At 43.0% G+C, this 21,048-nt stretch overlaps 1 long non-coding RNA gene across 2 annotated transcripts in view; it reads right to left on the bottom strand.

The window, feature by feature from the left end:
* LOC121147178 overlaps positions 1 to 21,048 on the bottom strand; it is a 77,243-nt gene that overhangs the window by 30,399 nt on the left and 25,796 nt on the right. The window contains exons 3-4 of one of the 2 annotated variants that reach the window (XR_005882346.1): positions 18,017 to 18,109; positions 13,970 to 14,145 (exon numbers count right to left, since the gene is read on the bottom strand). This is a non-coding gene — a long non-coding RNA (uncharacterized LOC121147178). Of the gene's footprint in view, positions 1 to 13,969; positions 14,146 to 18,016; positions 18,110 to 21,048 lie in introns of those variants that run through there. The other variant, XR_005882345.1, reaches the window with a different exon arrangement.

Below are 21,048 nucleotides of genomic sequence, written 5' to 3'. Positions count from 1 at the left end.
TCAACTGTAATCACTAAGAATGAATGAATGAAATAAGTCCCATTAGGACAGCTTTCTAGGACTCAGCTGTTTATTGTTAAAAATCTTTTCTGAAACAGTATCTTCCTGGACTGTTCATTGTCTATCAACAAGTGCTCTATTGTCTGGCTTGATAAATACAAGTCATTTCGACACCTAAATCAAAGGCTAGGACTCCAGTTTGTTGATCCAAGTCAATGGAAAATTGTTTCAACTGAGGGACAGAGGGAATCTTTTGCGTTACAATCAATGTCTCCAAATGAATTGACACAGTACTGATTGTGGCTATTGCTTCTGGGTTAAGTTGGGTAGTTGAAGATTAGGAGGGATAGAGAGATTTCTTAGGAGGGATAGAGAGATTTCTCATTACCACATAACTTTTGAATTTTGTAATATATATACACATATTTTTAAGTGAATTTTTAAAATTATTTGTGATAATATGTCGATAGCCTTATTATTTTCACAAAATTCTCTCCACTTAGACACCTGTAAGAATTATAGCAATTTCTGTTCCCAAATATTCTACAGAAACTACAAGCTCTCCAATGATTATTCCCATGGCTTTTTCTTTTAAGTCACACTGTTCCTCAGTTTGCATGGGTTTCAGAGAGTGTATGTGTGTGTGTGTGTGTGTGTGTGTGTGTGTGTGTGTGTGTGTACACAGCTAGAAGCTGAATTGTTTTGTTCCCTAAAAACAGTTGCCATTTCATTAAAAGACATTGGGTGTACAATGTTCAGTAGTCATTAAACAAGAAAGAAAATTCAGAATGAATGGTATATATTAAATTCAGTTATAAGGAGTAATATAAATGGAAATTGGCACCCTTAGTGAACTAGACATTGCATTTCTCTCTGCCACAGGTGTTTAAGAACTTTCATTTTTCATCTACTGACATACTATATTTAGTTGGACATTACAAAACTGCTGGCAGTGAGGCTGGCATTGTTGTGCAATTAAGCTGCCATCTGTAATGTCAGCATCCCATATGAGTGCCAGTTCAAGTTCTGCTGCCCATTCCCAATCCAGCGCCCTCCTAATGTGCCTGAGAAAGCGGAAGAAGGTGGGCTAAATGCTTGGGCCCCTGAACCAATGTGGGAGACCTGGATGATGTCCCAGGCTCCTGACAGCAGCCTAACCTAGCCTCAGCCATTATGAAGTGAACCAGCAGACGGAAGATTCTTTTCTCTCTCTTTCTCTCTCTCTCTCTCTCTCTCTCTCTCTCTCTCTCTCTCTCTCTTTCTCTCCCCCTTGTTCTCGTCCTGGTTCTTTCTTTTTCTCTCCCTCTCACTCTCCAACTCTGTCTTTCAAATAAATGAATGAATTAATCATTTTTAAAAAGTTAAAAATTTGGGGCTCCCACGCCAGATGCTTCTCCATACGCTTCCGATCTGGCCCGCTCCTCGCGGAGTCTGTGCCCACTGCCCGAAGCCCCATGGGCCACCGAGGCGTCATCCGCGAACCTAGAGGAGGGTCCGGCCTGAAGGGGGTGGCCGGGACTTGTGTTGGGGAATCTTCTGGAAGATTGTCTCGGTGCCCTTCGCGTGGTGGCTGCAGTGGAGGTGCAGCTGCAAGTAGGTCACCCCTCAGGGTAGTTGTGGCCGAACAATGAAACACGGGGTGTTGGTAAGCTGTTGTTCAGATTCTGTGATTCAGACTGAGTAATCCCTCTCATGTGCTAATAACCTCCAAGTATTGCAGATTGTCCCTAAGGGTGCCTGAATGTCACGGACTACAGGCTTGGAAAAGTTGGAGCTGAGGGCTGGAGAAGAAGTGAAACAGGAGCGCTCAGAAAGGCCCAATAAAAAGTGGAAGAGTCAGGGAAATGTGATAATGAGCGAAGAAGGCGATGCCAGGGCGCCTTTGGGAGGCGCGGCTCAATGGCACCGTGGTGTGCTGATAAAGGATACCGGAAGATGCTGAGTCAGTTTGGGCCGAGAGGAGCCTGCGAGCTCCCGCATGAAAGGATTTCTAACACCAAGTGATGCGATCTGCGCCCGCCACGCACCGAGGCAGCGTGTCTCCCAGGCCTTCCAGCAAGGGCCCCTTCCGCCTCCTACCGAGTTTTCAGACAGGTACGGATTGGCTTTGAGACTCAGAATAAAACTTCTTTTCCAGCTGTTAGATTTTCTTAACTCTTGTATTTCCTTTGCATCTGTTTGGCCCTTTACAAAAACTTTCTTTCACCCACGTCCCCCAGTTTGAATTCAGCCGCTTGTTAAATTAAACCTGGGCAGGTCTTTACTTCCTCATGTGTTTGTATTAAAACTAAGTCTTCGGACTCAAACTTTAAAGCCGAAACCTGAGCCATAATCAAGTAAGAGGCCACTGTACAAGCTTGGGTTTGCTGTAGAGGAATGGTGGCTGACCCCATTGTAGTTCAGTTGTGCCCATCAAAGAAACTGTCTGAAAATGCTAAAGAAAAGCTGGTTAAGATTACTACGAAGTAATTTTGTCTTCTGAAATCTGTTATGAACTACTCACAAGATCCTGAACTTCTCTTTTGTGTTTCCATGCTAATTATGTGTGTGATTATTATATGATGATAAAACTATTATTTTTTTTTTTAAAAAATCTAAACTCATTAGACAGTATTGACTGGTAAGTGTCCGATAAGTAATTGGTGACTAAAGGACTGCATGAACAGTGAAAATAAAGGTTAAAAATTTGAAGGTAGGTATCTGTTGTCAAATCATTATTTTGACTAATTTTTTACATGATGTTTACGTAATTGATCAGGGTGTCAGGGTGGGAAGGATCAAGGGTCAGGGAAAGGTAGGTTCTGCCCATGTGGGTTTGATAGTTTTGAAATGTTGTCCATCCCAACAATCCAAAGATGAGGGAACACTATCAATGTCCATTGGCTGAATAGCCCTCCTTAGGGTCTCCATTCACCCAGATATCACACCCAGAATGAGGGGGGAGAAGAGGGAGGAGACCAAGGGAGAAGCCACACCCAGTCTCCCAATCACCCCAGCACCCAAGGATGGGGAACGATTTCACCCAGTATCAACCCAGGGTCCTGATGTGGCATGGGCTCTTGAGCGTTCTCAAGCTTAATGCTTGTTTCGGGGATTTATGGGTGTTATGGCAGAGTGGTTGAGGTGCTAGCACCCCTTATCAGAGTGCCTGGCTACTCTACACATCTCATCCAGTTTCCCACAAGGAATCTGGCGGCAGCAGATGGTGACCCGAATACCTGAGTTCTGGTTACCCACATCCAAGATTGAATTCTAGGTTCCTGGTTTCTAAGCCATACTCAGTCCAAGCTGTTTCCAGCATTTGGGAAATGAAACAGCAGATAGATCTCTGTCTTAATCTGTGTGCATGTGCCACTATGCCTTTCAAATAAATAATGCAAATAGATAAATAAAACTTCTAAATCTGTTAACTGGTTAACTCAGAAAGTCCAAATGTGGGACTGGCAACAAGGTAGTAAGTTAAGCCTCCACCTTTGGTGCTGGCATTCCATACAGGCACCGGTTCAAATCCCAGGTGCTCCGCTTTGAATCCAGCTCCCTACTTATATGCTTGGAAAAACAACGAAGAATGGGTCACGTTCTTAAACGCCAGCACCACACCTGAGATCTGTGGAAGGTCTTGGATCAGCCCTGCTCTGGGCATTGCAACTACTTGGAAAATGATCAAAGGATGAAGGTTTTCACTGCCTCTCTGTCTCTCCTTTTCTCCCTGTAAAATCCGCCTTTCAAGTAAAAACAAATAAATCCTTAAGAAAAAAGAAGTTCAAATGTGTGTATACATAAAAATTTTTTCTAAGTTTCCTGTGTGTTAGAAACACAAATAAACATCTTCAATACATTTTCCAGGGTAACAAATATATCACCTACAAACTCTCACATATGGAGCACTTTGGAGAAACAGATTGGCTCCTGTTTTGTCTAACCATGACTTACAAGTGGGAGCACGTGTCCCTCTTGCCCAGTTCTGTCCTTCATCCTGGAATTGGATGTTTACCTCCCACTTATTCCGTGAATCTGCAGTGTGGACCTCACGCTTCCGGGACAAATGCGCTCCCATATCACTTGCCTACTCTCTTCCTTTGCTTCGCTGAAGCCTCAAGAACTTCATCTTTTCCTTCCCTGGCTGGCTTTTCTGTTCCCTTGGTGCTCACTCACAAAGAAGAGGACTTTTGTTTGTTGTTTCTGGCATAGCACACGGTCTCTCCAGGGGTTCTTTATTCTTCTCTTCTGCTATCCTCAATTCCTATTCCCTTTCATCCTCCCCCTGGGCCCAGCTTCACTTGGTAGCCGGTTTTCCTCTTTGATTTATGCTGGAGGCAAAGCAGCTGTCTTTTAAAGATAAGCACCAGAGAATAGAGATATCAAACAGACTTAAAGAAAAACACCAGAAAGACAAAAGGCCCTCTTTCCCCTAAAAATAGTTTTGTCATTAGCTCTTTTTATGCTGAACACTCAGATTTATTTCCCACTGCTGCTAGGTTTGCAGGGACTCGGGGACAACAAGTCAAACTACCTCACCTCAAGAGAAATAAAACAGTGAAAAGGAAATCTAAGAGGCCATTTTTTTTTGTTGTTTTCTTTTTTTTGAAATCATGTAATAGGTCGCTATCTTGAATCTTCTTTTTCTTTTTCTCCAATGTTCAAACTCAAAAAGGAACTGTTTGTGAACAAAACCGAAGCGTAAGGTAAAAAATACGCATCCCAAGATGAGTCTCAAAAAAATGTAGAAAAAAGTTTTACAAAGGTATTTAGAAATGCATATATACTTCCATAAATTTGTATATAAAAAATGATGCAGAATTGTGTTACAGATTTACCATTCTTAAAATGTAGATGTTATGATTTATAATTAAATATGTATATTGAACAACACACACATGTTTGGTCAGGGGGAAATCAATTGGAACAAATGACCTCATTCACTGAGCAGGAATATCCTATGTTTCTAAATGATAAGGGCAGTGGCAGCTGCCATTGCCACAGATACCTTTTCTCTTTGGATCCTTGATCCCAGAAGAAGCAGGTGAAGAGCCTCTAGGGAAAGGCTGATGCTCCCAGGAGTGCTTTGCTCACCTTTGAGATGTTACTCAAAAATAACATCTCAAACATACCTGCAGCACAAACTGACCTCGCTCTTTCCTTCTGCAGGATGTGAAAGTGTGTACTCGGCATGGGTAACCTGCCTGGGCTGTGGTAGGAGGCCGACAGGGTTAAGGCACAGGATAGATGACCTAGAACCTCGCTTCTTAACACCCAGTCCACCAACCACAGAGCTTGTTAGGAATGCAGAATATCACAATGTCCCCATACCTACAGAATCAAAATGTACATATTACCAAGACCTGCACATGATTCTTTTGCACAGGGAAGCTTGAAGAAGTGTTGTCTAGCATGAGTTACAGCACCCATTCATGCCCTAGCTTCCTTGCTTTCAAAACAGGCCAAGAAGAACCTGCATCCCAGAGTTGTAGGAATTTAAGGAGGAGTACATGTAGAGAAAAGGGCAAATACCCAATTGCTGTTCATGAAGACAAGCCATAAAATATGGCCCAGGATTCTGAAATTGAATTCTGTACTCCAGTGCATGTATGATTAAATGTAACTAAAGCTGCTTTAATTATAAATGCTAACTGGCTTTTATGACCATTGCTCCAAATGAAATAGTCATTTATAAATGAATAGTTTATAAAGGCCTGTCATCACTAATTGCCTAGCTATGCAAGTCACTCTACCTTCAGGGAAATTGATCTACTTACTGGGGCATAACGGCAGTCTGATTAAGTTGAATTCCAACTTTTTATTTTTCTATTTGTTATGAAACTGACACTCATCTTCATTGATGAATTTGAAATATTACAAATTAGATGTAATTATTGTTGCTATGATTCTGAGTCTTTCTAATTGGCGAGTGCTTTAATAGAAAGGAGCAAAGAAGGAAAAAATGTCAGGGCCTGGTGCAGTAGCCTAGTGGCTAAAGTCCTTACCTTGCACACACCAGAATCCCATATGGGTGCTAGTTCATGACCCAGTGGTCCCACTTCCCATCCAGCTCCCTGTTTGTGGCCTGGGAAAACAGTCAAGGATAGTCCAAAGGCTTGGGACCCTGTACCCATGTGGGAGACCCAGAGGAAGCTCCTGGCTCCTGATCAGCTCAGCTCCGGCCATCGTAGCCACTTAGGGAGTGAATCAGTGGACAGAAGATCTTCTTCTGTATTTCTCCTCTTCTCCGTATGTCTGACTTTCCAATAAAAATCAATCTTTTTCTTAAAAGAAAGAAAAAATAGAAAGGTGACCAGAGTTAGACAAAGCCTGAAGGAAGGACTGAAAAGGAGTTGTGTCTGTTATTGCTTATAATGGCTCTAAGAAGAAATGTAGTTAACCATGTTAGGTCAGAATCTTTATAAGCACGTTAGGCCAGGTATTCTTACACATCACCATTTACCAAAATCACTTGGACCTCTTGCAACAATTTTACAAAACCCCATTCCTAGAGCCTCGCTTTCTGACTCAGGAGATATGGCAAAGAAAACCCTGGAGTTCATGTTCGCTCGTGTGTATGAAAGCAGAAGAAGTACCAGTGAGAAGCCTGTGCTAAGCAATTTTTCTCAGGTCAAAAACAGCTTGATTCTTGAATATTAGATAGAAACAACATAAATACACTTTCTATTTATCCTAAATGCCCCACGCATATGTAAGTACAACTGCTGTCATTCAGGAAATATGAATATGAGCTTGTTAAAAGAAATCTGAGACTAGTTCAACTTCATAGTGCTTACTTGGAAAAGAAAATGGTTCTATAGCTGGGCAATACTCCAGACAGAAGATGGTTCAGAATGCCCTACACCATCACATGCTAGCAGGTCTCATAAGAAGACAACCTGATTTGCCAGTTGATATTTGCCTTATACCATTAGGTTTTGATAGCTTTCAGCCACTGAGTGGCTTGAGGGTCAGCCCCTATGATTGGCTGGGATTCGGTTGCTTAGCAATAAGGTTATAATCGTAGGTTAGGTCACAGTTGGTTTACATATTAAACAGTACAGTCCACTATGTACAGTGGCTGCTTTTGGTCAAAATTTTCACCCAAATTAAGATAGGCTTAGGCGCAAATCACTTTGATTTGACATATTTCAATTCGGATATTAATTCTACATTAAGCATGTAAGCAGCAGTTAAATAATAATTTCAGGTATAAGTTCCCTTGTCTTTATTAACTCTGACCTAAAAACGAAGGATTTCAAAATCTGTAACACGGCTTAAACAGGATGTTAATGATATTTAATGTTAATGATATTTCTCTGCTGATTATTTTATTTACATTTATACATCTGTTGAGGACAAGGTGTGCCTGTTACATTTCTGTAACGGACAGCTGTTGCTTCCGTTAGGCGACAACAGCCTGGTCCTGCTTGGAGAACCGCTCTTCTGCCCTCAATCCATACTGTTCAGAAAGAGGAAAGCAGTGAAGTCCAGGTTGCCAAGGACCCTGCTCCTGATCCCCCAAATCAGAACACCCCATTCCTCCTGTGTCTGTGACACGAGGCAGGCCAATGGGAACCAGCCCCAACACTTCAGCTGAAAGTTTTAAGAGAACTTCCACAGAAGTGACTGCATCAGTAGCCTAGAGTCATGTCTGCCACAGCAAAAGACAGCCTGACTGAGAGCAAAGGCAGGTTCAAAGAGAGCAGAATTGATAGTATGAAAATGGAAAATGTGTCATGACGTGGAGGCCTAGGATTAGTCACACCCAGATCCTTCCAACACAGCAACTTTCTTTCTCTTACTTTCTCTTTCCTTCCTCAACTATTATCAAATGTTAACTGGTTTGTTTACTCGTGAAATATAATCCCTAGTCAGCAGATGACATTGCAAAAGGTTAAAATGATTTGCTACACTATTTTAGTGCTTCAGTCAAAAGTACAAAACACGTGGAAATATATAACTGAGAGGATTTTTTTTAAAAAAAATGCATATACAACAGAACAGTCAAAACTATCTTGTGTAATCACAGGATATTAATATCAGGCACTATCCATAAATTATCAACCTCTGTATCATCCACTAGTAACAAAAACCATTCAAACTGGAAGATGTAATTGTCTAATTGGGTCTGGCTTTGAATCTAAGAACTTAACAGCTCTATATTCTCGCACTCCTTATTGTTTTTGAGATGTGCAAACCAATCACTTCATTTCCTACACCTGTAAGAGCTAAATCAAACAAGGAATTCATATAACAGACATAAGAGTCTTTCTTTTTGTACAGATTTTTAAAAATTAAAAGCATAGCAGCAAGTGAATAATTCTTTATTCTTTTAACATGCTGCCATCATGTGGCTGCTTTGTTTATTCACATTTAAATATCTCATACTTTACAAGGTTTAGAGTGACCTTTACTCAGCAAGATGATAAGAAAATGAAGATGAATTAAACACATTTTCCCTGCAATTCTAATATACAACACGGTTTAAAAAAAAAAAAAGAAGTACAATTTGGAAAATTTGTGAAATACATATGTAACTTACTAAAAACCAACACTCAGAATGGATGGCTAGGGCCCAGTGGCGTAGCCAGGCAGTTAAAGTCTTCACCTTGAAAGCACCAGGATCCCATATGGGCGCTGGCTCTAATCCCAGCAGCCCCACTTCCCATCCAGCTCCCTGCCTGTGGCCTGGGAAAGCAGTCGAGGACAGCCCAAAGCTTTGGGACCCTGCACCCACATGGGAGACCCGAAAGAGGCTCCTGATTCCTGGCTTCGGACCTGCACAGCACCGGCCATTGCACTCACTTGGGGAGTGAATCATCGGACGGAAGATCTTCCTCTCTGTCTCTCCTCCTCTCTGTATATCTGACTTTGCAACAAAAATAAATAAATCTTTAAAACAAACAGAAAAAAAAAAAGAATGGATGGCCAATTCTCTAAAACATCAATATAACTCCAGCTGGTCTTAAAAATGTCTCAAGGCTGGAGCTGGCACTGTGGCATAGCAGGCTAGGGTTTTACCATTTAGACACTAATTTGTGTCTCAGCGTCTCTGCTTCTGATATAGCTCCTTGCTGATGACCTGGGAAAGTAGGCAAGGACAGCTCAAGTCCTGGGGCTCCTGCACCCCTGTAGGAGACCTGCAGGAAGCTTCTGGTTCCTGACTTCAGATTGGCTCAGCTCCAGTTTTTGCAGCCATTTGGGGCATAATCTTTCCCTCTTCTTCTTTTTTTTTTTTTTTTTTTTGTCTCCATAACTCAGCCTTTCAAACAAAAACAAAATAAATCTTTAAAAGAAATCTCAAAGCAATAATTTTAGCAAAACCATTTCATAAAATTTAACAATATTTGTTTATATAAGTAATAGTATTTCAGTAATCTCCATTTTTAAAAATTTTTATTTTTAATAATCTTACTTAGTTGGTTAGGGTACAAAGAGTAAGGGCTACAGGGTGAAAGTGGGCAATACCATTGTTTCCACACTAATATTATCATTTTTTCCCCTGTATCTGGGGTCAGGGGAGAAACAAAGGAAAAAGCTCCACCCAGCCTCCCACCCATCTCAGATCCCCAATGGGAGGCACGCTCCAAGGTCCCTGCTGAAGTAGTTTTGATAGTCCAACAGTTCTGGATTGCTGCCAATTTTGCCGTTCCAATCACAATGAAACCTATTCAGAATCCACTGGCTGACATAGTCTCTTCATGGTTGGGGTTCTGAGATCAGCAGTTCAGTTGGAGAGATCTCCAAAAAACTTCATCTGAGATGATCCCAGACCTGATTCTTGTATAAGTTTGCTAGTACAAGGACCAACACCATCCATCATGCCAATCAGCTTATGTGCATATGCTGGTAGTTGCTATTGCTAGGTCAGTTCTGATTCCAGCCCTGTCTTCCTCGTGGGTGTTGTAGTTCAGCTCGATCCTATCCACTTCATACTTGGTCCTCACGCAAACCAGTGGGAGCTGCAGCCTAGTTGGGGTGACTCCCCATTACTCCCACCAGGTCTGCCCCCTACCCTCATTCCCATGCTTGCCAGTATGTACTGCAGGTTTATCCAGTCTGTCCCACATCCCATATAGCTCTTGTACAAGTCAACGGGCATTGAAGCCCAGTTCAACCCAACCAACCTACTATCCAGCCCACACACATACTAGCAGGTGCCTTTCTGTCTAGCCACCCTTGTCCCTATCCTGGTTTTCATGCACCCCAGTGTGAGTGGTAACCCCGAGGGAGGTGCCCACTATCTCCTTACTGGGCCACTCCCACTCCCAGATTATGTACTCTCCAGGTGGTTCTGGCACTTGTCTTGACCAAATTATCTCCCAGTGCCAGCCTCTGCCAGCTGATGCTGTGGCTAAGCCCAAACAACCCTCACCACTCTAATTGTTGCTTGCACCAGTCAGTACAGTTAGCCCACCCTTATCTAGCTCACACGAGACCAACAGGTGTTATAGCCCTGCCTAGTCTGAACTGCCCCCATCCTGACTCACGCTTTCCAATGGAAGTAGTTGTCCAGCAGGGGAGTACATATTCCCCTGCCAGCTTTGCCTCCTTTCCCCGGTTTTCACATGTGCTGTTTGGGAGCTGCAACCACATTTGGTACAGCTCATCTCACCTTGGCATTCCTTAATGTGTACTGGTATGTGTCACAACCGAACCTGTCTCGACCCACACTCTGTTCTGGTGCTCAGATTCCCCAGCAGGTGATGTGAACGGGTTCAGCCTGGTCTGCCCCCAACCCATGCCAAGTGTATGCCAGTGGGATAATTCCCATAGCCTGTTCTGGGTTGTTTCCTATTGTGCTTCTTGCGCTTACCTGCCAGGTCTGTGTCCTGCCAGAGGAGTTGCCAGGCTCCTCCATCAGAACCTATTCCAGTGCCAAATTTTGCTCATACCAGTGGGTTCATGAGCCAGCCCTACTCAGTCCACCTCTTGTCCTAGCAGGAACAGTGGCTTTCCCTGACTGGCCTTCAACCCAATCTGGATCTTACTGTTGGATGTTTCAACACAGCCACAGCTCTTCCATACCCACATATAGCTCACACATGGTTCAGTAAGGGCTGAGACCTAGCCTAGTCTGTCACACATCTACCCTGGTCCTCCAGAGCACAAGATGGTGCTGGAGACTAGGCTGGTTTGGTACTTCCAGTCCCAGTCCACATTTGTGCTAAGTGAGATTACAACCGTATCCTGATCAGAATGCAGCCCCCATTCAAGCCCATGCGTTCCTTGGTGGGAAACTTGACCCAGCTAGGGTGTCCCCTTAGCTCCCCAACTGGGCCTATTTTCAGTCTTAGATAATGCACAGGCCAGTGGTTGCTCTGACTCACCTTGACAGAGCCCCTCACCTGTCCTGGCCACTGCCTTAGATGCTGTGACTTAGTGTCCCTGACTCACACAGACCAGTAGGTACAAGGGCCTACTTGGCATGACCTGTGCTCCAGCCAGATTTCTGTTGTTTCTTGTGAGTTAAGGTTTGCTGGACCCTCCAGTTGCAGCTCAAACCACCCCACGTCCTGTTTTAGGATGCACATTCTGGTGCTGCTGCCTTGACCTGCCCAGACTATTGTGGGTTCCTTTACCCGTGAGTGATGGCAGGTGGCATGGTCACACCTAGCTTAGTCCATCACAACCCCAGCTTGCGAGCTAACCAGGGGGACTTGTATTTCACAGGGTTGGGCCCACACAACCCACAGAGTCTACCCTAGACCAAGTTCTCTTGCATGCTGGATAGTGTCTTGACCCTACCATATGTGACCACTCCACCACACCACACCACCACACCACCACCCAGTCAGGTAATGCTACCTAACCCTGCCAAACAGGCCCCCATCCATACCTTTGGTGTGGACTGGTGTGTGGCCGTCAGTGACGTTCTAAGCTAACAGCCCATCTCTGGATTCCTAATTGGGCTGCTGAATCAGTCTAACCCAAAGTATCTTATGGATACTTCCCTCCGAACCATCTGGTCTCAGTCCCCATGCATGTCTGAAATTTTCATGACCCTGTCACTGGGAGTCATCCAAAATTCCCCTTTCAACTACACTAAAACTGCCCTTATTCATGGATGTCCCAAGGTAGCAACTGCATATCTTAAAAACCCCAGAGTCTGTGGCCGAGCAGCCAGCAGGCAAAACCTGGCACCACTTGGTGCACTGACCGCCCAAGGTCGAGGACTCGTTCACTGCCTTGCAGTAGTGACTCTGGCCTGAGTCCCCAGCATTGGGTCCAACCCGGCAGGGCCCACCCCCCCACTAGCCACCACACTGCAGGGAGCTGCAGTTGCCCCCAACCCCAAGGCCCGAACCGTAATCTCCATTTTAACTGAGGTTTTTGAGACCAACAGAGAATTTGTCAAGAATCTCAGTGAGCAGAAATAAGCAAGGAGAAAGACACCTGAATTGAGTGAGAGAGACTCTCCAACATCCAATACTGGCATATATGTAAGACACTTTGGATAAGTTCTTAATTCTGTTGAACTGTGCCATATGTTATAACAAAACTTTAAACAATAAAAAAGAAAGCATAAACAAGGTTCTTTGACCATTGTTTGCTACAATAAAAACACTTTGGACTCTTAGACCTTTATATACACAGCTAGTGGTACTTTAGTAGATCTAAGAGATCTTCTCAGGCCTGCCCATAATTCTCTAAGGGGCTGAATGGACTTAAGAAGATATCAATAAAATGTTATGACTTTAATACATTTCTTAATTCCATTTTCTTTTATAACAGGTACTTAGAATATGTGGTTTAATTTGGTTGCATGAGTTCATGTAAAAATAAACATCATTTATATGTAATTTCCTGTAATCAGAGAAAAAATTGGGAACTGGTATTGTGGCACAATATGTTAACCTACTTGCAACACCAGCTTCCTGTGTCAGAGTACCAGTTTGAATCTGGTTCTTCCATTTCCAGTCCTTTTCTGCTAACACACCTGACAAGTCTGCAGAGGATGACCCAAGTGCTTGGGTTACTGTGACCCAAGTGGGAAACAGGATTGGATTTCTTGGCCCCTCCACTGGACTTGGCCTGACCCAACCTTGGCTGTTGTAGCTCCTTGGAGAGTGAACCAGTGGGTGGAAGATCTTCCTCTCTTTCAAATATATATATTTTATGTTTTAAAAACTGAAAAATCATAATTGTCTTTCTATGCTTTTGATTTTTCAAATTGTTTCCATAAACAAAGTATTTTACTCAGAAAGAATATTAGACAGGTTACGTTTCTTTTTTTATTTTCTATTTTGCTTGAAAGTCAAATTACGGAGAGAAGGGGGGAGAGACACAGAAAGAGATCTTCCACCTACTGTTTCACTCTCTAAAGTGCTGCAACAGCTAGAGCTGAGCCAGTCCAAAGCTGGGAGCCAGGAGCCTTGTCCAGGTCTCCCTTACAGGTGCATTGGAATGGGGGCCCTAGGCCTTGGGCCAGCCTCTACTATTTCCCTTGCCATTAGCACGGAACTAGATGGGAAGTGGAACAACCCGGACATAAACTGGTACCCGTTTCAGATGTCAGCATCACAAGCAGTTGATTAGCTTGTCTTGCAGGCTCCAGGTTGTATTTCCACAAATAAAAAAATTTTAGTGCCACATAAAGTTTAGTGCCATATTTACCAAATTCTGTTTATATTTAAATATCCAGGAGGTCACATCTGCAGGTAGTTCCTTAAGTGTTTTGTGTGCTGGTAAATAAAAATTACAAAAGGCCATTGTTTTAGACTAAGTTCCTGCTCTGGACTCCTCCAAACTAGGCTAAAAGTCAAAATGGAGTCACTCACGTTTGAATTCCAACTCATTAACTGAAACTGAACTGTTTATCTGACCTTCAGAGAAACAGGAATAGAGAGATAACAGCCTCATTTCCCAAGCCAGACCAGTTTCAGTCAGCCCAATAATACAGTTCCCTTGGCTTTAATTCTCACCAAAAAAAAAAAAAAAGAAGAGGAAGAAAAGAAAGACACTTGAGGCAACCCGATGTTGACCAGTCATTTTTCTATTGTTCTTTCTCCCAGTTATACCTTAAAAGGGAAGTAACTTCCAAGTGACCAATCCACCTACATTCTTTTGTTTCTCTTCATGCCCTTCTATGTATAAAATCAGCCACCTCTGCTTACACTTCAATCTATTTTTTGGAGAGTCCTATTGGCTCGGTTTTAGAATCTACAAAAAAGTCAATTAAAATGGTTAGATCAAATTGTTGTGACTTTGTACTATGTTAGATCTAAGAGGTCTTCTCAGGCCTGCCCACAATTGAGAATGCTACAATGTTAAACTCCAGGCTGGCAGCACTACTCTTCTTCCCAAATCAAAACCTGATGTGGGGCCCGGCGCGGTGGCGCAGTGGATAAGGTCCTCGCCTTGCACGCCCGGGGATCCCATATGGGGGCCAGTTCTATCCCGGCAACCCTGCTTCCCTTCCAGCTCCCTGCCTGTGGCCCGGGAAAGCAGTCGAGGACGGCCCAAAGCTTTGGGACCCTGTACCCTCATGGGAGACCCGGAAGAGGCTCCTGCATCGGCCACTGCGCTCACTTGGGGAGTGAATCATCGGACGGAAGATCTTCCTCTCTGTTTCTCCTCTCTGTATATCTGCCTTTCCAATAAAAAAAATAATAAAAATAAATATTAAAAAAAAAAACCTGATGTGGCCAATAGGGTCTGTGGAGTCTCTTACCTCCTCTGTTACACAGAAAGGGTCTCCCACAAGATTGATCTTGTGAGTTCATTGTGTCACCTTCCTCAAAGATTTAGATGCTGAACTCCCAGAACCTCAGAATGTAACCCTGTTTGGAAATAGGCTCTTTGCAGAGGTAATAAAAGTTACAATGAGATCATTAGGGTGAGACAAGGATAAATTTGGACACAGAGGCATTTCCAGTGGGAAGGCGATGAGTAGGTACAGGGAGAAGATGGCCATCTCTGGGTAAGGAGGGAGGCCTGGAACAGCCCTTACCCTCACAGCCCTCACAAGCAGCCAGTTCTATGTGCCGGGCCCTGTACTTGCTAGCACATACAAGACTATGGTTTGAGAACACCTCAGACAAAGTTTCTTTGGAGATCTCCCCAATCAAAATGCTGGACTCAGAATCCTAACCAAGAAAAGAGAGAAGACAGAACAGGTCAACCAACCAACTTGGCTATATGTTGGCAGCAAAATACGGGGCAAAGAGAGACTCTATGATGGACTATGTCAATCAGTGGATTCTTCAGCGACCTCATAGTGCTTGGAATGGCAAGATTGGCAGCGATTCGTAACTGTTGAAATATCAAAACCACTTGAGCAAGAACCTCAGAGCATACCCTACATCCGGGGACCTGGGGAGGGTGGGAAATTGGGTGGGCGTTCTCCCTTAATACCCCCCTTTAAACATGAAGGAAACAATATGGAAAAAATAATAGTCTTACCCACTAAAAAAAAAAAAGAAGAAGCAAGTCCTAGTGGGACTCTAATGGCATGCCTTGTGCCAGATCTGTGAGATGATACATCACTGTTATTCAGTAATCTAGTCTGTGCCATTTTGTCACATCAATTCCAGCTAACTCAGACCAAGGTTGTAGGAAATAGGTTTATTATCTTCCTGGTAGCCCTAACTTCACTGTTCTAAATCTAGAAAGTATAAAAACAGCAAATTATTTTTCACCTAAAAACTATCAGTATATTCAACTATTTTTGAGAAAAACACAAGTAGTGGAAAAGGCATATTTTAGTTTAGTAATCTAAGTAGATGATTACAAATTGGTATTTCTAGGCATGAAGTTTGATGTTGGCAGCTGTTTCAAACTGTATCCTTTAATTTCCTTGTCCCAGCCAAATCCCTATCAAGCCATGTAGAGAGAGGACCAATTACTTTCCTCCCCAGCCCTCAGTTATCTGTGGAAAGAAAAGCAATAAAATATTAGTTACGTAATTTTTAGATAGCAATCCTCTTAAAAATATTTATATTGCTTTTATTTGAAAGGCTGAGTTACACAGAGAGCAGGAGAGGCAAAGAGAGAGAAAGATTTTCTGCTTCACTACTTAAATGGTCATAGCTAAGCCAATCTAAAGCCAGAAGTCAAGCGTTTTCTCTGGGTTTCCCACTTGGGTACAGGGATTCCAAGCACTTGGGCTGTGTTTTACTGCTTTCCTAGGCTATTAACAGTGAGCTGGATAGGAAGTAGAGCAGCTGGAACATGAACTTGTGTCCATGTGGGCTGCTAGCACCACAGATGTAGGTTTAGCCTATTACACCACAAGGTGGGCCCCCTGGAATAGCAGTCCTTTCCAGATCACTTTCCAAGGGAGAAGAGAATTATTTGAGAATTACTGGTAATAATTCCTACCTTTTGACCAGGCCCAAATGGCAAACAAACACATGAAAAAATGCTCCAGCTCCCTGGCAATAAGGGAAATCCAAATTAAGACATCGATGAGGTACCACCTAACACCAGTAAGACTGGCCCACATAAACAAGAACACCAACGACGCTTGCTGGCGAGGATGCGGGGAAAAGGGAACCCTACTCCACTGCTGGTGGGGCTGCAGGTTGGTACAGCCTTTGTGGAAATCAGTATGGAGAACATTTAAACAACTCAAAATCTGCATACCATGTGATCCAGCAATAGCACTCCTAGGAATATTTCCAAAGCACCTGTTTTACGACAAACCAACATGCACCCCTATGTTCAAGCAGCACAACTAGTAATTGCCAGAACATGGAAGCAACCGAAATGCCCATCAGCAGAAGATTGGATAAGAAAGCTTTGGTTCATCTACTCCATAGAATACTACTCAGCTATTAAAAAAAACAAAATGCAGTTCTTTGTGGCTAAATGGGCCCAACTGGAAACTATAATGCTAAGGGAAATGAGCGAATCCCAAAAGGTTAGATACCACATGTTTGCCTTAATTTAACCAGTGATTTTATTTGTTTGTTGGCTTATTTGTTTTTGAACCAGTCATTGATACTGTCTCAATCCATGTGTTGTGAGAAATTGAACTTGCATTACTTTTAACATATTGTTTACTCAATACTATGTCAATCAATTTCATAACATTGCAAATTGTTGCTGATGTTATGTGGGGGCTTTTAACCGACAGGGACTTTACTCTGTTAGCTCTACCTTCAGACCAGAGAAGGTCTCCCCTAGAGACCACTGAACTTATCTGGACAACAAGATGCTGAACTCTATGCTGGGTATATGCATGCAATGAATGAATCCCAATTGAACCTCAACTGTGAATATGCAACTAGGTGGAGGAATCCACCATGGGGGTAGGGTTGTAGGAGGGGTAGGAGGAATTCCAGTGCCTACAAAACTGTATCACATAACACAATGTGATTAACGATGAAAAAAAAAATTCCTACCTTTTGACCACCCTGAATGTGAACACTTTGTACTCGTGTGATCTCCCCATGTTAGAAGACAGAGCCTTTCCCTATCTACACATGCTGGAAGCACCTGATGCTAAGGTCCAAGAACACCATTGGTTGACACTGAACACACCATATGTTGTGACTCCAAAGCAGCAGGGACAGCTTCATATCCTCAAGTAACTAACTTGTTTGGAATTGGAGTAATTCATACAGACAATCATAACCTTTTTTCTTTAAAGATTTATTTTGTTTATTTGAAAGGCAGAATTGAGAGGAAGATACACACACACACACACACACACACACACACACACACACAGATGTTCTCTTTGGTGGTTCATTCTCCACATGGCCACAATGACCAGGGCTGGGTCAGACTAAAACCAGGAGCCAGGAGCATCCCTTTGGGTCTCCCACATGGATGCAGGGGCCCAAACACTTAAGCAGTTTTCTGCCGTTTTCCAAGGCCATTAGCAGGGAGCTGGTTTGAAAGTGGAGCAGTTTAGACTTGAATAGTGCTTGTATGGGACACAAGAGTCATGGGCAGTGGCTTTACTCACTATACCACCGTGTGAGCCCCTCATACGCTTTTTTTCTAGTTAAATAACCCAAGTCTGTTATTTGTTGTTCATACAATATAGTAGATAAAATTTCATTCTTGTGCCTTTCCCTCTTACATTGGATTTCACCTTAGGCCTGAGACAGTGTGACAAAGCAGGATGGGAATTGTCCAAAGTCATGGCAAGGAGGAAGAAGAGCCATGTGTATTTCTGAAAGAAAAAGAGATGGTTATAGGTTAGAGAAGGAGTAATTTTAAATCTGCAAACCATTATTTCACAATGTTGCATGTCCTGGCTGTCTCAGTAAGAAATGCCCTTCAGATAGCAAAGCAAGGATACAACAGTCTACCATGGCAGATGGCCAGGTGGAGCCTGTGTGCACCCCCAGAGGTGCACTTAACCCTGACATTTAAGCCAAAAGGAAGATTAGCTATCATCTACAATCTTCCTTTCTCACCTACTGAGTGAAGACTAGAGGGATAGTAGCTTATCCAAAACCTCATTGTCTGTATGCAGCTTCTAGAATCACACTAAATGATCCCCAACTGCAAGCCACTGTTTATTTTTCCCAGTGTATAAATTGATTGCCTTCATCCATTAAATGATCCTTTCACGTATGGGTGAAGTTGCTTCTTCCATATTCAGTGCAAGAGAGATGAAATGTGGTGACAAGGAAGTATTCTCCCCATCCCTGCTCTGGTAGTCATCCAGCCAAGGTTGTCTAGCGTCTTGATCTTTCCACCTGGCACAACCCTGCAGTCTGGCTAGAAGTCCTATGGGCTAAGGATGTGTGGAGCAAGGCCAATAGGGTTAGTGCTGTGTTTTAGCCAAGTCAGTCTTGAATACAAAGATCATTAGCTAACTCAAGAAAGTATCAGTAAGAGGGGACCAAATAATACAGATTCAGGAGCACTGTTGTTGAGTTTCATGTAATCCAAGGAGAGACAAAAGTAAAGACAGGTTGCATAAAACAGAAAATTGGAAATCAAAGTGTTTTCTACACTTTTTCACCTTTTTATCTGACAGATAAGAATCCACAAGGATATTTTAGTTGTTAAATCTTGGAAAAGACTATTACAGGAAAATGAAATGAGTATAACATGGCGAGAATCATCAATTCTTGTAAAAAATAATCAAAATTTCAACTAAAAAAATTTTTAAAGGTCAACTTTTAGTGTAATTTACAGAACAGTGACAGACGCATATATTTTCAGTGAAAACCAAGAAGATATTTACACCATTTTTAGAAACATCAATTTAGAGATTCTAAGTCAAGCAAGCATGCAACATTCAGAACATTAAAAAAAAAAACCGGAAAGAAAGAAAAAAGTGCCAGGCAAGATTGCCCAAATAAAGTTCTCAGTAAAGGTGACCTGAAAATGTCCACCAGAAAATCAAGTGAATTGGAGTGGACAGGGACACTTCAGAGACCAGGAGGCTCATCTCCTCAGTCCACAAATGAACACAGTGAAAACACGGGAACTGGCGCAAATCACACAGCTGGACTAGTGGCGTACGCCGATCTAATTCCTAGTGCTTCTTGCAACTCCACATATCCAAAACACGTGGAGGTAAATATCCAGAACACAGAAACACAGTCCACGGAGGTAAGCACAACGTGTCAGGACTCACGCCGCAGGACAGGCTGCGGTTGTCAGCACAGCAGCACACCGTACAGTGAGATTAGACTGAACCAGCTCGTGAAGAACTTCGATGCTCAGTTTTCACAACACAGTCAACTAAAATTTTTAATGTGACCTCAATTCGTATTCATAGAAGTAGAGAGTCCCCAGAGTAAGGAGAGTGACTTCCTTCTTGGATTATTCCTTCCATGTCTGCAATATTATGATCCCTTCCAGATACCATGATGAAAAGATAGAAACTAACACATATAAATGGCAGTTGTCTGAAAGGCAAACATTTTGAAAATCTGGTTAGCCCTCAGGAAAGACAATAGCAGAAGGACTTGGTTATTCTCTTCAAGTGTTTGGAGGGCGTATAGTTAGGAATGTTTTATGTGGCTTTGGAGAAAGAACAGAAATAGATTAATGAAAGTTGTAGAAGTGGAACCATGAGTGGCAATGCATGTCATGAGGAATTGTGTGCAGGCTTTGAAATCGATCCAAGGGGCTAGCATTTTGGTGCAGTGTACAAATTCATCTCCTACAATGCCGGCAGTTCATGCCCCAGATGCTCAAGTTCATAACCGCCTTCCTGCTCATAGCGTAAGAAAAGCAACAGAAGATGGCCCAGTGCTTGAGCCTCCGTTACCCACGTAGGCAGAGCGGAGGAGGTTTCTGGCCCTAGCCATTGCAGCTGTACAGGAAGTGAGTCAACTGATGGAAGATCTATCTTTCCCCTTCTCTCTGTGACTGACTTTCCGATTAAATAAATAAATTTTTAAAAATAAAAAAGGATAAAGATATCTTTGTGCTTCATTACATAATAGAGAAGAAACTGTTCAGTGCATGCTTCATTTTTCTTTTAATTTTTTTAAAGACTTACTTATTTTTATCGCAAAGTCAGATATACAGATTGGAAGGGAGACAGAGAGGAAAATCTTCCATCCAATGATTCACTCCCCAAGCAGCCACAACAGCCAGAGCTGTACTGACCTGAAGCCAGGAGCCTCCCACGCGGGTGCAGGGTCCCAAAGCTTTGGGCCATCCTCGACTGCTTTCCCAGGCCACAAGCAGGGAGCTAGATGGGAAGCAGGGCCTCTGGGATTAGAACCAGCACCTATATGGGATCCTGGTGCATGCAAGGCAAGGACTTTAGCAGCTGAGCTACTGCGCTGGGCCCTCAGTGCATCTTTCAGTTCAGAGGAAACTTAATTGCTGGACACTGCTCTGGTTCAGTTGTTGAATGTCCCCAAAGGCCCTTGTGTTGAAGGCTTGGCCCCAGAGTGCTACTCCAGGAAGGTGGTAGAATCTCAAGCAGACATAGTCCAGAGGGAGGTGCTTACGTCACTAGGGGTGTGTCCTCAAAAGGCAGGTCTCATGTGAATTCTTGAGTTCTCATAATGGGTTGTTATAAAACCTTGAATTTAGGCCCCTGCTCTCCCTTGTGTCCTGGCTTGCTTTGTGTCCCTCCATTCATATGTGCTCTGTCTTCCACCATGAGGGTTTGGCTGGGCCTGTATCTTGCTG

This window comes from Ochotona curzoniae, unplaced genomic scaffold, assembly GCF_017591425.1.
Source record: "Ochotona curzoniae isolate NIBS_2020 unplaced genomic scaffold, NIBS_Ocur_1.0 scaffold_4506, whole genome shotgun sequence".
NCBI lineage: Eukaryota > Metazoa > Chordata > Mammalia > Lagomorpha > Ochotonidae > Ochotona > Ochotona curzoniae.
This window is presented reverse-complemented; position numbering and strand designations above follow the sequence as displayed.